The 15,081-nt window shown below is 50.6% G+C and overlaps 2 protein-coding genes across 3 annotated transcripts in view; one reads left to right on the top strand and one right to left on the bottom strand.

Annotated features, from left to right (window-relative positions):
- Arhgap26 (Rho GTPase activating protein 26) overlaps positions 1-15,081 on the bottom strand; it is a 1,368,274-nt gene that overhangs the window by 787,619 nt on the left and 565,574 nt on the right. The window lies entirely within an intron of this gene.
- The window catches only part of Spry4 (sprouty RTK signaling antagonist 4), a 14,928-nt gene continuing 5,348 nt past the window's right edge, over positions 5,502-15,081 (top strand). The window contains exon 1 of one of the 2 annotated variants that reach the window (XM_050161445.1): positions 5,502-5,697. The gene's annotated coding sequence lies outside the window, so the exon portion shown is untranslated. Of the gene's footprint in view, positions 5,698-11,984; positions 12,401-15,081 lie in introns of those variants that run through there. The other variant, XM_050161451.1, reaches the window with a different exon arrangement.

Raw genomic sequence — 15,081 nt, 5'->3', positions numbered from 1 at the left:
TAGCTCTCAATCTACCTGCCTCAGCATCCCAAGACTTGGGATGACAGATAATGTGCCATCGTGCCTAGCACCACACTACTAGGACTGCCCTCTGTATCCCAGCCTGGCCTGCATCCTGGACTTCTGGGCCACGGGGACACTTTCCCAGAGCCCCAGGCTGCGCCCTCTCACCTGCAGTCTTACTTTGTATGTGCTGCTGATATTAACTATAATGACCCACTCTTTGACCAACTCATGACTTGTTCAATGTCTCTCCCCTACTGAACTGTTCTAATAGAAGGTGCGGGCACGGGTGCTGTTTGCACGGGTAGCTCAGCTTCTGTTGCTTAGAGTTTGAGAAAAGCTGGAGAACCGTCCGCGGAACAAAACAATGTGGGTAAGAGAATCGACTTTGTATTACTCCCTCCCGTTCCTCTCTGCTCACACTGAGTATAGGCTCCACAAGGACGGAACTGTGCACAGTCACTATGTTCCCTTTCAAAAGGGCCCTGCCCATCTCCCATCTCTCTCTCTTTTGTCTTCTGCTACTCCTGTACCCAGAGCCCAGGTCTCCCCTTCCCCTTTTTCCCATTCACTTTATAATAATAATAATAATAATAATAATAATAATAACAACAACAAACCCCTCCACCTGCGCTCTATCCAGCGGCATCTTTCTCTCTCACACCGCTGTTTTCTAAATTACAAAGGCCGGGACTAAAGGGATGTGTCGCAATGGCAGGCCTTTCCCACCAACCCCTGCCCCCTTCTTTTCAGCACTAGGCGTCGAACCTAGGCTGTGGCTGCCTGCCCTCCCACTACACTGTACCTCAGGTCTGTTTCGGTTCTCATCTGGAGGCAGCCTTCTCTAAGTTGACCAAGCTGGCTTTTAATTCACCCCATAGCTCAAGCAAGATTTAAATTTACAATGTTTCCACTTTTGGCTTTCTTCGTTGTTGGGATTCCAAGCCCATACCACCAACCTTGGCCAGGATACAGTTTTCCAAAGAAACATTACAGGGTCTGGGCATGTAGATCAGCGCTAGAGATCTTTCTGATTATGTATGTGTGAGAGCAGGGTTTGATCCTCGGCACCACAAACTACCATTACCACCACCAAACACACACAGACACACATTTTAAAGCAATACAGATGAGCTAAGTGGTTGTGGTGCAGGCCTTTTATCCCAGAACTTGTGAGGCAGAAGCAGGCAGATCTCAGTGAGCTTGAGGCCGGTCAGGTGATTTACAAATCAAGTTCCAGGACACACAGCCTTTCATTTTGGCACACCTTTAATCCCAGCAGTAGGGAAGTAGGGAAGGTAGTGACAGGAAGCAAGCTCTAGGAACAGAAACCTTGTCTTGAAAAACATATAGATAAATAAATCTAAGCAAGGTGGTACTGGAGGTGAGCTGAGGCAGAAAAAGTTGAGGCAATTGGAGACTAACCTGGGCTACATAACAAAAGACTCGCAAAACAAAAACAAAAGCCAAAGTAACGAAAAGGAGAGCCCAAGGATGAAAACACACTGAGGTCAGGGGCAGCAAGCAGTAAGTGCTCCTTTGTAAATGGCTGCCATTGAATTGGAACTGCTGGCTCTCCTCCCTCTTCAAATGCAGGTCCTGGATCATTGATAAAAGGGGAGCCCAGAACTGAAGTCACTGTCTGGAGGTGATGAACTGCACTGGTACCAAGGGCTGGCTGGAATGACTTATCAACACAGGCAGGCTGAATGGTTGTTAGAATCTGATGCTAGCAAAACAAACAAATAAAAACAGGCAAACACACAAACAAAAAACCACACACACACACACACACACACACAAACAGAACGTTATTTCAGAGGAAACCACTGGCATTTTTGGAATGAGCTGTCAGTTGACTTGGGACAAATCTCTGGCATGTGCGTAGCCTACCAGCTGCCCAACTGTAAGAGCAAACGTGAGGGCTTCTACCTTCTAAGAAACAAATGTTTTGATTCCCCTGTCATCTTTCATTCTGTCTCCCCCACCCCACCCCAACATCAGCTCCAGGACTGCTGTTGAGTTAAAATCAGGGTGTTAAACTTGCTTAGCACACCTCATCCTTGCTCATCAAGTTGTGGTTGAAGACTTTCTGTTCAAGTTGTCCACGTGCCAGGCTTTTGCCAATGTGTGGTGGTGCCTCCACCCATGACGCCTCTGCTTAACACATGCTCTAAAACCTTCCGTGGACTCACTGGTCAGCCCTCAGTTGCAATTCAAAACCACAGGCTGCTTTCTGAGACACTTCCTGCTACCCAAATTGAAATCTGCCACCCATGGGGCTAGGAAGATTTAAAAAAAAAAAACTTGCTTTGTGTGCAGGCTTGTTTTATGTCCACTTGGCACAGCTTAGAGTCACTTTATAGGCAAGAACCTCCATTGAGAGAAGACCTCTATAAGATCAGAGACCTGATTTTTTTTCTAATTTTTTTCTTAATAATAATTTTAAAAAATGGTTGATGGGGGAGAAAACAGCCCATTGTGGATGGGGCCACACCGGGGCTGGTGGTCCTGGATTCTGCAAGAAAACAGGTTGAGCAAGCCATGACAAGCAAACCAATATAGCAGCCTGCCTCCATGGCCTCTGCAGTGGCTCCTGCCTCCAGGTTCCTGCCCTGGCTTCCCTCAGTGGACTGTGACTCAGGACATCTAAGTCAAATAAACCCTTTCCTCCCCAAGTTGCTTTTGTCATGGTGTTCCATCACAGCAATAGGAACCTAGACTAAGACTGAAGAGCCAAGTCTGGATTCCCAGAATCCATCTAAAAAGCCACACATCTGTAATCCCAGTGCTGGGGAGACAGAAACAGGAGGGGCCCTGGGCCGTCTAGCTAAGCAGTGAGCTCCAGGTTTATTTCAGAGAGAGGGAGAGAGAGAGAGAGAGAGAGAGAGAGAGAGAGAGAGAGAGAGAGAGAGAGAGAGAGAGAGACTGTTTCAAAAACCAAAGTGAGAGGCTGGAGGACTGGCTTAGTGAGCAGTTGCTCTTGCTGAGGACCCAGGTTCAATTCATATCATCCACATGGGAACTCACAACCACCTGTAACAGCACTCCAGGAACCCGGCACCCTATTCTGGCCTCCAAAGGTACCAGGCATGCACATGGTTTCCATACATACATGCAGGCAAAATAGTCACACACATAAGGAAAAAAAATCTATTTCTTCTAAGGAGCTGGAAGAAGACACACAACAGTACGTCTGTTCTCCACACGCGTGTGCACGCCTCCCCATATCCATACAAGTGCCTCGTTTCCATGACCACCAAGAGGGCTGACTTCTCTCTCAGAGCACTTGCCAGGGCTCTAACTGCGCTCATTCTGTCTGTCTCCTAAGACTGAGTGGGCTTCACAAGGGCAGGAAGGGGCATCTGTTCCCCCTGAGCCCCAACCACTGCAGAGAGCAGCACACAGCAAACGGATTCTTCACAACTGCTGTCAGGGCCTCTCAGGCATTCTGATCGCACAGACCCTGGGGAGGAAGGAGGGGGCACTGGAGCTCCTCCCACTCCCCACCTTGGGCTGGGCATTCTCCTTCCTCAAGACAGGGTCAGAGTGGAGCCCCGTCTTCTGGTGAATTCTTTTACTGAAGGAAACAGGACAACATTCCTTTCCCCTACACACTCCACAGACTGTTTAAAAAAGGAGTCATTTATTCTCATCTTTGTAATCCAGTAAGGACCATGGGTGAACACCAGCCAGAAAAAGTGCCATTGTTTAACTGTTTAAATGACAAGAAACAGGTTTCTAGGATCCTGATGGTGGAGAGGGGATTGGTCTCAAGGTAGAGAAACCTTGAAATTCAGCACAATTGCTAGCCCTTCTGTTCACCTGGTGCAGGACTTTTGGCCTCAATTGGTAGATCTGACAAATGGGAATAGTGATTAGGACACAGGAAAGTCTTTAAGTTCTCCCTCCTTGGCTTTGGGTGGAGGTTGAGGGTCCGTGGGAATAGTCTGTTCTAGCTCCACGAACTGAGTAATCTCTGAGACGTGAGTCCGAGCGGGGAGAAGGATTTTTATGCTAGGACACAATGACCTTGAGCAGTCCTAACGGCTTGTGACGGAGCCCCAGCCCCAAGCCAGACCTCACCCGTGGTCTGAGTAGTTCCATTGGTTCCTCCGACAACAGCCAAGCACAGCTTTATGATGGCGTAGGAGGAAAAAGATAGCCTCACAACCCATAATGGCTAAACACCAGCAAGATGTACCTCGCCGGCACCAAAGCAACCCCTACTCCAGGCTCCAAGGAGACTACAGGCTTCCCGGTTACTGGGCGGAGCTGGGCCTGATGCTGGAGCGCCCAACTTCAGGAGTCAGGCCTAATGGAGGGGCTTTTCTTTTCACCGGCTTCTCCTCCCACCCCGCATCAAAGAACGGCTCTCCGGCCATTTCCATTCTCTGTGAGGCTCAAGAGTCCTGTTATTTAATACCGTGGCCACCCCGGCAGCATCCTGCCAAGGCCTGCTCCACCCATCCACCTGGCCAGTTCACCACTGCTCCCTTTTCTTTTTAGAAGGAACAATCGGGAAAACTGCCTTCTGCAACAAAAGGCACGGGGCCGCAAGATTACAAAGGCTAGCGTCTTCCTAGGACTGGAAAACGACCAGGGCGCGAGTGGTGAAAGGGGCACCTAGCCAGGGCAGCAGAGGGCGGGCGGAAGCCCGGGGCACTGCGGACATTACTGTGGGGCGGGAGAGAGGCGGGGTTGAGAGGTGAGGGCCAGGCCTCTGGCTGTGCGGACAGAATCACCCCGGGGGGTATTGGAGCCGGAAGAGGCCTCGGCCCAGATACTCTCCACACCCAAGAAATGGGAGGAGGAGTGGTCTGCACTTAGAAAGAAAGCCAGATTCACTCAGCAACACCCACCCTACCCTTTTTTGAAATAGACAAAGTCATTTTCTTAATTTTTGGCAAAAGCGGCTGGAAGGTCCCTGCCCCCGACGTCCCCAGGCGCCACTGATCTTGAAAAGAAGGTTCCCAGTAGGGGTCCTCTCGCTCCCTCTCCCCATCGCCTGCGGCGACAAGAGATATGCTGATCGAGGTGTGTCCTCCCCCCCCCACCCGCTCTGGGCCCAGAATCCCGAGGCCACAGCGCCCCCCACCCTCTAGTCACACTGACGGTTCCTGCCCAAGCCCGCAGTGGCGTGAAGGTGGCCTTTACCTCCTCTTGCAGGCTGGGAGGAGGGTACAACCCACGCAGCTGAGCCAGCTGCAGCAGTCGCCGCCGCCCTCCATTCATTAAAAAGAAAAAAAAAAAGGAACAACAACCTCCACCCCTCTTTGTAAAAGAACGACGGCCCCTGGAGGAGCAACAACCGGCCCCAGCAATCACGGGTTAAGCTCTTTTCCGGCCCCCCATTCATAAAAAAAAAAAAAAAGAAAAAGAAAAAAAAAACGCAGCGCATGCGCGCACAGGGTAGCCTGTGCCCACCCATTCATAGAATCGCGGGCGGCGCGCGTGCGCAGTGGAGCTCTCTGCCCTCCCATTCATAAAAAAGCCATTTTCCCAGGCAAGGGTTGCAACATCGCCGCCGAGGCAGCGAGCTGAGCTGACAGCGGCGGAGCTTGCGCTGCAGGACTCAAGAAGCCTTACCGGCTCCTCTGACTGGCGTCTGCGAGTACAACAGCGACTGACCCATTTGGGTTCGGGGATTTACACAGACGTGGAGCGATGCTTGTGACTCTACAGCTCCTCAAAGTAAGTCCATAGCCGGTTTGGAGATCCGAAAGTACCCCCTCGGTACCGTGACGCGGCTCCCCTCGGGTTGGGGCCAATAGTACGCTATTTCTAGCCGCTTTGGTGTTCTTTCCCTCGGTCTGCGCCTCCTCGAGTCCCTGCGGTACGCCGCAGCTACCAGGCGCACCCGGCCGGCACGGCGCTAGGGGTGTTCGTTGCCTGGCACTGCCGTTGCCGACCCTAGGCATTGCCAAGTCGAGCTTCCGCGCCCTCTGTGACTCTGGAAACCTTGTTAGTCGGGGAGTTTGCCTCTGGCCTGGCCTCTTTTTCTTCTGTCACTACTCTCCTTGAACGCTGGAACCCGCAGCCCCGGGCTCGCTTTGGAGCAATCGGTTGGGACTTGGGAGCGCCCTAGGTTTGGGCGGCTCGCCCACCCCCGGGCTCCGTGCCCACGGTGCCAGCTCTGCCGTAGGTCTTCCCAGCCTTTCCTCAGGGGCCTATGCTCGACGTAGCTTTTTCTTTACCAGTTCCGAGTTGTGGCGGTCTAGGTTTCCTCTCCTTATGCCTCTCCACTGGATGGTCAGCATGGGGCCGGCCAAGGACTGAAGCTTTTTTGCTCCCTCTCCTTGGCTAGGCGGTTCCAGACCGTCTGACCTTTGCTCGGCTGCCTCATTTTATGCTGTGCAACTGCCTTGCCTCTTCTTTCCCTAGCCTCTTCTGGGCCCGAGGCTCCTTGGCCACCCGGTGCCCCCGTATTCGCAGGCATCGATCTTTTCCAGGTCCCAGAGCCCCTGGGCCTCTCGCTAAGGCTGTGGTGGGGGCTGAAGGTGCGTTTACATAACGCCGGGCGTGTGGGAGCTGAAGGAAAAGGTTGCATGCGTAGGAGAGATAAGGTGCCCATTTTCCCTCCTTGTTGGTACCAGACTTGACAACAATACGGAGAATAGAGGATAGAGACGGTATGTTCTAAAAAATTTGGAGTCGCCGGGGCCACGGGGGGAAGGGGGGGGACGGACTTGGCCAACCCGGGCAGCTGGAGCTTGGCTCCATCACTGGGGCCACGGCTGTGCCCAGTTTCCCCCTCAAAGCAGACGATCAAAAAGCATTTACAGTAGCTTCTCTTGGGCAAGAAGACGGTTTCTCAATTCTTTTGATTGGGGGCTGGGGGTTGTGGGCAGAGGAGGAGACTAGAAACAGAAAGATGGTTGCATGACTTGAAGAGCTAAGGGATGGCGTTCTAGGCGACATGGGCTGGAGGGAATTGCGTGAGGAGTAGAGGGGGAAGCTGCTGGCTGGGCATCCATATTGTCAGGCCTGGCTCAGGGCAGAAGGCCTCCTACTGCGCAGGGAGGCTTCTTGGAACCCTGCGGCGCTGCAAGGGTTGCTTGGGGGTCCTCAGACTCAATGCAATGGCAGTCTCTTTAATGTCACCAACCAGGGATGTGATTCTCTCCCATTTTGAGGGGGAGGCAAGGGAATCTGGGAAGGGCAGGAGCTCGGGCATATCCACTATGTAGGTGACCAGGGCTGCAGCCTTCGTGACAGGCCTCTACTCCGCACAAAGCTGGAAGGTGAGACCTAGAGCAGTTGGGAAATAGGGCTTTATCAATCTCTTAATAAGTTCCGTCTGGCCCAAGGCCCTACTCAATATTGCGCTGCTGGATTTCACAATGTTTGGAGTTCTCCAGAATCTTCACACACACATGGAGCACAAACATCTGAGATTTTCTGCTTCTAACCCCACTTTAGTTGCAGATCTGGTGGCGTCCGGCAAAGGAAAGGACTTTTGCTCAGGCTTTCTCTGAAAGAAAAATTGGAGGGTTGACACCCCTGAGGTTACATTTTTTTTTCTATTTCCAGTTCTTTGGGAGGGTCCCTTGGCTCCAGGAAAATCCTCCCCATCCTCGCGCAGGTGAACCGTGTTGGTGGGCATTTAGGTTGCTGCAGTCTTGAGTGTACAGCTAGGTGGAGGGTCTTTAATCTCTTGCTTATATCTCATCAGGAATTTAGAACTGAGTTGGAGTCCCTTCTTCTGGGACATTCGTGCCTTCTTGCTGGATCCCACAACCTTTTCCACATTTCCCTCTGAAATGGTAGCCTCACCACAGTTCAGGCTGGTGGGAGGAGACAACACAGACTGGATCCATTCAGGGCAGATGGCAGGCTGGGCATCCACCGTCCTTTTTGCCTGTCTCACGTTCCAGAGTTGGCAATTTGGAAATCACCCTTTGCCCAGTTCATGCGTCTTTTTCACTATCTTGCGAACTTAGCACTATATGTGCCCAGAGGTTTGGCTGACTTTCTAAAACAACAGAAAACAAATGAAGGCAAATAAGTGATCCAAAATCAAGGGAATAGACAAAACCCAGCTAACACAGTGGCTTTTGAAGTGTCACTCTGGGTCATGCATAAGGACCTTAAATTCCACTCACCGTGGCAACTTTCTGCCCTGTTTTGGACTCCTATAACATTTTTAAATTTGTTTTAGAGACAGGATCTCATTATGTAGCCTGGCTGTCCTGGAACTCGTTCTGTAGGCCAGGCCGGCCTCGAACTCAAAAAGAGCCACCTGCCTTTGCCTCCCAGGTGTTGGGATTAAAGACTGTGTAGCTGTGCCCACTAACATTTTCCCTAAACGCGTGTTAGATAAGGCCTGATTGTTGGTTACAGGATGGCCTAAGAAGAAAAGGCCCTCTTTGGGGTTTAATTTGGTTCTGAATCTAGGGTGTCTGTCCTGTGGTAGAACCAAGAACAGCGTTCCTTGTGCCTAGCCGAGGGAGGCTTCCGGCCAACCACTCGATCTATTAGGACATTTGGAGAGTAGACGGAACAGGTTTGTTGTTGGCTGGCTAGCTGGCTTGCTGGTTTTGATTGAAAAAGGGTTTTTTTTTCCTGTAGACGCTAGCCCTGAACTCTTAAGTTTTTAATTGTTGTATATGTAAATCATGTGCGTGCACGCACACTTCCACGTGAACGCAGTTGCCCACAGAAGTCCCGCATTGGGTGCCCATGGAGCTGTAGTCACAGGCTAATGTCGGAACAGCTGCCTAAAGCTGGCGCTGGAAACTCAACTCGGGTCCTCTGAAAGACCAGTCAGTGTGTGTGTGCTCTTAACCCTTAGCCATCTCTCCAGCCCCATAAACGTGGCTTTTTTTTTTTTTTTTTTTTAGACAGGGTTTGTCTGGGCTGCCCTGTAACTTGATTGTATAGACCAACACAGACTGGTCTCGAACTCAAAGAGATCCACCTGCCTCTGCCTTCCCAGTGCTGGGATTAAAGGTATGCACCACCAACGGTCAACTTTGAGGTTCTTAATTTCCCTGCCTCTGCTAGGTTTGCAAATGCAAACCTTGCAGGGCAATGACAGGGCTTTTGTGTGTTTGTTGAGACAAGGTCTTGACTGGCCTGAAACTCCCTGTGTACACAAGCTGACTTCCAACTTGGATCAATCCTCCTGCCTCTGCCCACCATGCCCAATTTACAACAGTGTTTTTAAATAACACAGTGAATCGTGGCAATCGATTTTTGTAAGGAGACATCGACTAATCCTGCAGACGGGGGCTGGTAAGCATGGGTCTTGGTGGTGAACAAACTTCTCCAAGAACCTGAGAGACCAGGGACAGCCAGTAGTAGGGCTGCTAAGCGCCAGGCTCGACTTTGGTAAGCTCACTGTTAATCTTGCCCTCTTAGGAGGAGGGTCTGGTTTTAAAGACCCTTTGAATAAAAGGCACAGGAAGTACAGGGTGCTGCGTGATTTAAAAGGTGGGGGTACTGTTGGCTCTCACTGGGCTACCCTGCAGATCTGGGCAGCTGACTAGGTTGGGGAATGTGTCCATGACCTGTGGCCAAGCTTAAGAGGCCCCACTGTTCAGCTGTGATGGGGGCTGATCTTTCCAAGGAAGGGCCTCTAGTCTGTGGAGGAAGTGGGGAAGTAAGACTCGGCACAGAGAGCCACAGATGTTCTAGGTCTAGCGGAGGAGGGAAGGGGGCCCTGGGGCAGGTGGCCAGTTGCAGGGGTGTATTTTTCCTTGTCAGTCTGTTTCTGGCTGGGAAAGGGGGGAAGTCATTTCCTGTTAAATTCCCAAGAGGAAGCTAAAAATCTATTGTCAGTTTTGTTTCTTGGTGGAGGGTTAGGGAGACATTAAGATCATGTTGATGACGTCTAAAAAGAAGCCTTCCTGGGGGTTGGAAGTCTGCAGGCTTCTGGTCACATTCTACACTTTGACCTGGCCCGTTCAAATGTGCGGTGCTGCTGGTTAGCAGGCCCCATCTGTTCTGTTTCCCTCCTTTGTGACTTGGCATCTGATCCCTCGTAATGGGCTACTGGGCAGACAAGTATATGGGTATACACACAGCAAAGCGCAGAAGCTTGAAGCTGGTTAAAATTGCTCAGATACAAGGGAAGGAAAAGGGGGCTGAAAACCGGTGATTTGACAAAGGATGGAGGGGCACTGTTTCCTTTGGTGATCCCTGACATGGCCAGCTGTGAGCTCTCTAGTGCTAGTGAAGTAGGGAGTGGGTAAGGGTGTGTCCTCAAACAAATTGAGCCGCCCAGAGACTTTCTGCTTCCTTCCTATGGGCTTCGCAAATTGGCTTCCCCCATAAGACCCAGGGGGAAGTCCCTGGCTTTCCCTACCCCCCCTTCCCTTAAGGGTCTTAAAAGCAGTAAGTCATCATCTGGCTATAGCTTAATTAACTAAACTGGGTTAGCAACACAAAGGACCAGGCAGTGGTGTTGCCGAGAGGTGGGCAGGCTCTCTGGCAGCCTAACGAGCCTTCTGTGGAAGAGCCCGCTAAAACTGAATGGACAGCACAGAAACTGCCCGTTCATTGCGACGGAGCTTCTTCTTGCCAGGTTGTCATTCACTGACTTGTAGATTTTAAAGTACAACCAGCAGGTTTTCCCACTATTCCCCAGCCTCCCTTCGTAGGGGAAATCAAGGTAAGGGTGGCCAGGGGCTTTGGACGTTTAACTTTGCCTCTTGATTCTTTTCGTGCAGCCTGTGTCCAGTTCCCTCCCCACAGGTACAAGTGACAGTGAGGGTCAAGACAGGCAGCTCCGGGCCGCCAGACCCAGAAGCAGCAGCAGATCTAGGGACTGTGGTGGGAAGGAGGTGGGGTGGGTAGCTTGCTGAACCATCAGCCTCACCATCTCCTTGCTCCTGGCCTCTCCCCTTCCTTCCCCTTCCCTCCACACCTGCACTCTTATCATCAGAGATGCCCCAGGAACCCCAGAGTTGAGCTTGTTAGGGAGGGAATCCCTGTCACACCAGGATTTCCTTTTCTTTAAGGTCTGTTACAGTGAAATTCTGTAAGGGAAATCCATGGGGTAGAGATGAAAACCCTTAGGAAAAGTGGGACAAAGTGACAGGAACTATCTGGAGTTATTTATCTGCTACTGAACCTCTCCCCACCCCCCCACCCCCTCACTACCACAGCTGGTGGCTAATGGGGTGGAGTTGAGCTGCTGAAGGGCCTGTGGCCAGGAAGATGATTGGTACTTGTATACTTCTTCATGAGTCCCTGTGGATAGGGAAAGCGTCCTCAAATCATTGCCAGGTAGGGCTCCATGTCTGTTTCGTTCACAGTGGTCCATGTTAGAGAGGAGTCCTGTTGTGAACACATGCCTCTTGTTCTACCTCTGTGATCCTTTGTGCTTTCAAGTGCCTCCCCGCCCGTGTGTATATGTGGGGGGGAGTCGGTATGCATGTATATACTTACACGACACATAGGTATACTACCCGCACGTTCATGGGGACCAGGAGAGGTCGTCATCGGATTTCCCCATATGAATGGTTTGTGAGCCATCGTGTGGGTGTTGGAGGCTAAACCCAAGACCTGCAAGCACAGCAAGTGCTCTTAGTGAGGAAGCTGTTTCTCCGGTCCCTATGCCTTACCAATGGAGATGGGCATGGGGTCTTTCATTGAACTGATGGCGTGACTGGCCAGTGAGCTGTGGGGATCAGAACCTAGGTCCTCCTCCTTGCGGGGCAAACACTGTGCTGACCAGCCATCTCCCCAGCCCCGCGCTTTGATTTCTGTCTCCAGAATGGGAGCGCTTCCCTAAGGTGTTGGTGAGGATTAAATGAGAAAGTAAATCACTGTAGGTGCAGCAGAGAGTCTGGCACCAAGAAGTGTTTTATAAGTATCAGTCACTTGTAGTAACTAGCTATTATTATTGCTGCTGTTGTTGTTGGAGGGGGAGGTGAAATTTCCTTATGCAAATCATCCGACTGTGAGGTACTTCCTAGGCTAAGTGCAGGGTTGGCCTCATTTCCATCCGGAATCTTCCAAATTGACCATCAAGCTCTTCCCAGCAGCTTACTGAGGCTAAGCCTCCTGTCCCATTTATATTATATAAATCTCTTCCTTCCTTGGAGGAGAAGCAGAGGGTACCTATTAAAGTGCTCTTAACCCCTGCAAGGATGTGCAAACTGAGGGGTGGAACTGTCTGGGGTGGAGACTGATCTTGGAAATGGAACTCAGACTTAGGGTTTTTTTGTTTTTTTGTTTTTTTTCTGGGCAGGGAATAGACCTGGAATTGTGCTGAGGGGTTACCATACAGGCAGTTTAGGAACTTGTTTTTCTTTTTCAGCCATGGCAATTCAGCAGAAGCTCGCGAGGTCCGGGGCAGGCCTAAGCAAGTGGGAGCACTGGCTCTCTGAGATGGTGCCTGGAAGGGAGATGCCTTTTTAGACATGGCTTCTGGAACCAGACGTCAGCTGTGCGTGTCCTGAGAGAGCTGAGTCATTGGGGGCCGAGATCCTCACTCTCTAGGCTGGCCTCATTTACTAGCCCAGATGTTGACAGCTGCCTCTGGAGGGTGATGGGGCAGTAGCCTCACTGCCTACGGTGGCTGCTCCAAACTAGCTTGCTGATGGGGCTTTTGCATGATTTGGAGAGTCTGCTTGCTGGCTCCCGGGCCTGCTAAACATCCTTGAAAGTTGCCTAATGCTTTTTGCTTCATCTGCAAGAAATGCAGCTGTTTTTAGAGTCTCGGTAGTCTGCTTGGCAAAATGGAGTGTGCAGTCAGTTGGCCTCTGCTTTAGAGTACCTCTCCTTTCCCTAGGCCTTGGTCAGCCCTGCACTTGGTCCTGAGATGAAACCCTAGCTTACAGGGGTTAATATGTAGCTACGTGAAACTTCCACAGGCAATTTGTTGGCAAGTATTCCCAACCAGGGCTTTCTGAAATCGGGGGCTCACACTGTCATTGTCCACGGAGGAAAGTTCTGTCTGAGACACTCCCTTGGCTAGCACCTGCAAGTCTTGGCTGTGACACTTTATATTATGCAAATGTAACGATGTTTCCTTTAACCAAAGACCCCAGAACTGGAAGTTGGGGCTTCTAACTAGACTGGTCGGGTGACTCCAAACTTGACATTCTTCTAGAGACAAGGCCTTGGGAACTTCTTGGGACAAATTTATTAGCTAAAAGGTAGTGTTAGAGAGAAGATGCTCTCCAGGATGTGTCTATGCGGCCCTGGCCTCAGCAGTTCACCTGAAGCTGCCTTGACAAGGGACCATTCTTTGGAAGGCCTGCCGTCTGGTTGAAACAAACTAACTCAAAGGTGAGCTGAACTGCCTGATGGTGGTGGCTCTTTCCTTTAATTGTAGCAATTGGGAAGCTAAGGAATAAGGGCTTTGGTAGCCCAATAATTGGGCTATTACTAATATATTAAGTTTCAGGTCAGCCTAAGATGAAATGTGAAATCATGCCTCAAAAAAATTTTCTTTTTTCTTTTAACTTTTTTTGTTAAAAAAATGTTCTGATTTCACTGAAAAGAACATTGTGGCCCCTGCCACTACGTAGACTTTATCCAAGACAGACAGGGAAATAGTGTAGACAATAGTTTGAATGGGAACTTTCTGGTGACTGACCCTACTTGGAAAGATGTGATGTTTTTTGCATTTAGCAGCATAGATGTTGCGCAGACTAATGCTGTGGATATCCTTCTTTCTCTCCCTTTCACGAACTTTCTATTTAGAGCTAGCTGTTTATTTCATGCGGACTAGAAGCATCCAAGAAAACGCTTCAGCTATTTGTAACCAAACCCTTGTCTCCAAGCCGGGGCAAGCATAGTTGTGAGTTCCCATCAGCCTCCTCCCTCCACCACGGCAAACACTTCACCAGACAGGGAGCCAAGTGTCACTCTCTTGTGATACTGAGATGGACTTAACAGTCCCAGCAAGGGGGGGTAAGCGGAACTAGAAACCTACTTCGCATCCCCTTGGCAACAGCTTTGATGCAAGATAAACTTAGTTGAGAGACGGGAGCTGTCATTAGCATCTTGAGAAGGCATTTACAGAAACACCACCCTTAACAGACACTCCTCAGTGTGTGCTGTCTTAATGAGGGCTCCTCTGCCCCTTGCTCCGTCTTTCCCTCCCCCAGTCCCTTGAAGTTCTTTGTGGAATCTTCCCAGAGTGTATTCTCTTCCTTTGGATTCCAAATTGTCTCCTTTGAACAGAGGTCTTGGCCTTCTGCTGCTATTTCTTTAAATTGATCTCCGTCCGAATTCCAAACGTAAAGGTCAGCAGGCAAGGAAATGGCACTTCTAATAGAAAACAATGTGCACTTTCTAAATTTGAACCAAGCCGTTTCCGCTCTTTGATTTAAGTGACTTCCTGGGTTTCCGTGTCAGGCGCTGCCGCTGAATCTCTGGCCGGATGCCAACTTAAAATTGCACTCTCTCAGTGAAATTAGAAACTGATCCAGGGTTGCCTTAGCTATTCTAGTAAATAGCATTTAGTCTGAATGTTCGGCTCAGCACTTGGAAATGGGTGATGTGAGTGCCCCTTGAGAGGATTTCCCATGCAAGTTGTCGGGAGCTCACCTACCCAGGGCTTATCGACTGCTGGAGGTTGCTGTTCTTGGAAGCGGGAGTAATAGGTTGATGTCCTGGATGAGCAGGCGTCAGATGCAGCCCTTCTCTTCTTTCTTTATCCAGCTGATGAGCTCAAGGGAGCACACAGGAACTGTTGTATTGACCACGTTCACAGTCCTCAGTGCACAGTCCTCAGTGCCCGGGACCGTTCCTCCAGGACTGGGAAATGCTTACGTAGGATGTCAAAGTGGTTGTATTTTGAGGTAGCGATGAATTATTTAGTGCTTTCTGTGTGCCTGGCTGTGTGCAGGTATCAGGTGTGCGTTTTCTCCCTTAATCCTTGCAAGAACCCCTTTTTATAGCCCCCAAATTAAGGCATAATCCTAGTGATCACTACTACAGAGGCAGGCAGATCTCCATGAGTTCAAAGCCAGCCCAGGACTTCACAGTGAGACCCTTCACCTGCCACGATCCCCCCCCCCCCTACCCCCCCCACCCCATCCCCCCACCCCCCCACCCACCCACCCACACCCACACCCCCCGCAGGGAGATAGCCCAGTAGGGCCACCGCCCCGACCG

This window comes from Alexandromys fortis, unplaced genomic scaffold (assembly GCF_014885135.2).
Source record: "Alexandromys fortis isolate MF-2015 unplaced genomic scaffold, M_Fortis_MF-2015_v1.1 scaffold_17, whole genome shotgun sequence".
Taxonomy (NCBI): domain Eukaryota; kingdom Metazoa; phylum Chordata; class Mammalia; order Rodentia; family Cricetidae; genus Alexandromys; species Alexandromys fortis.
Note: the sequence above shows the minus strand (reverse complement) of the source record. Positions and strands in the feature narration are given on the sequence as shown.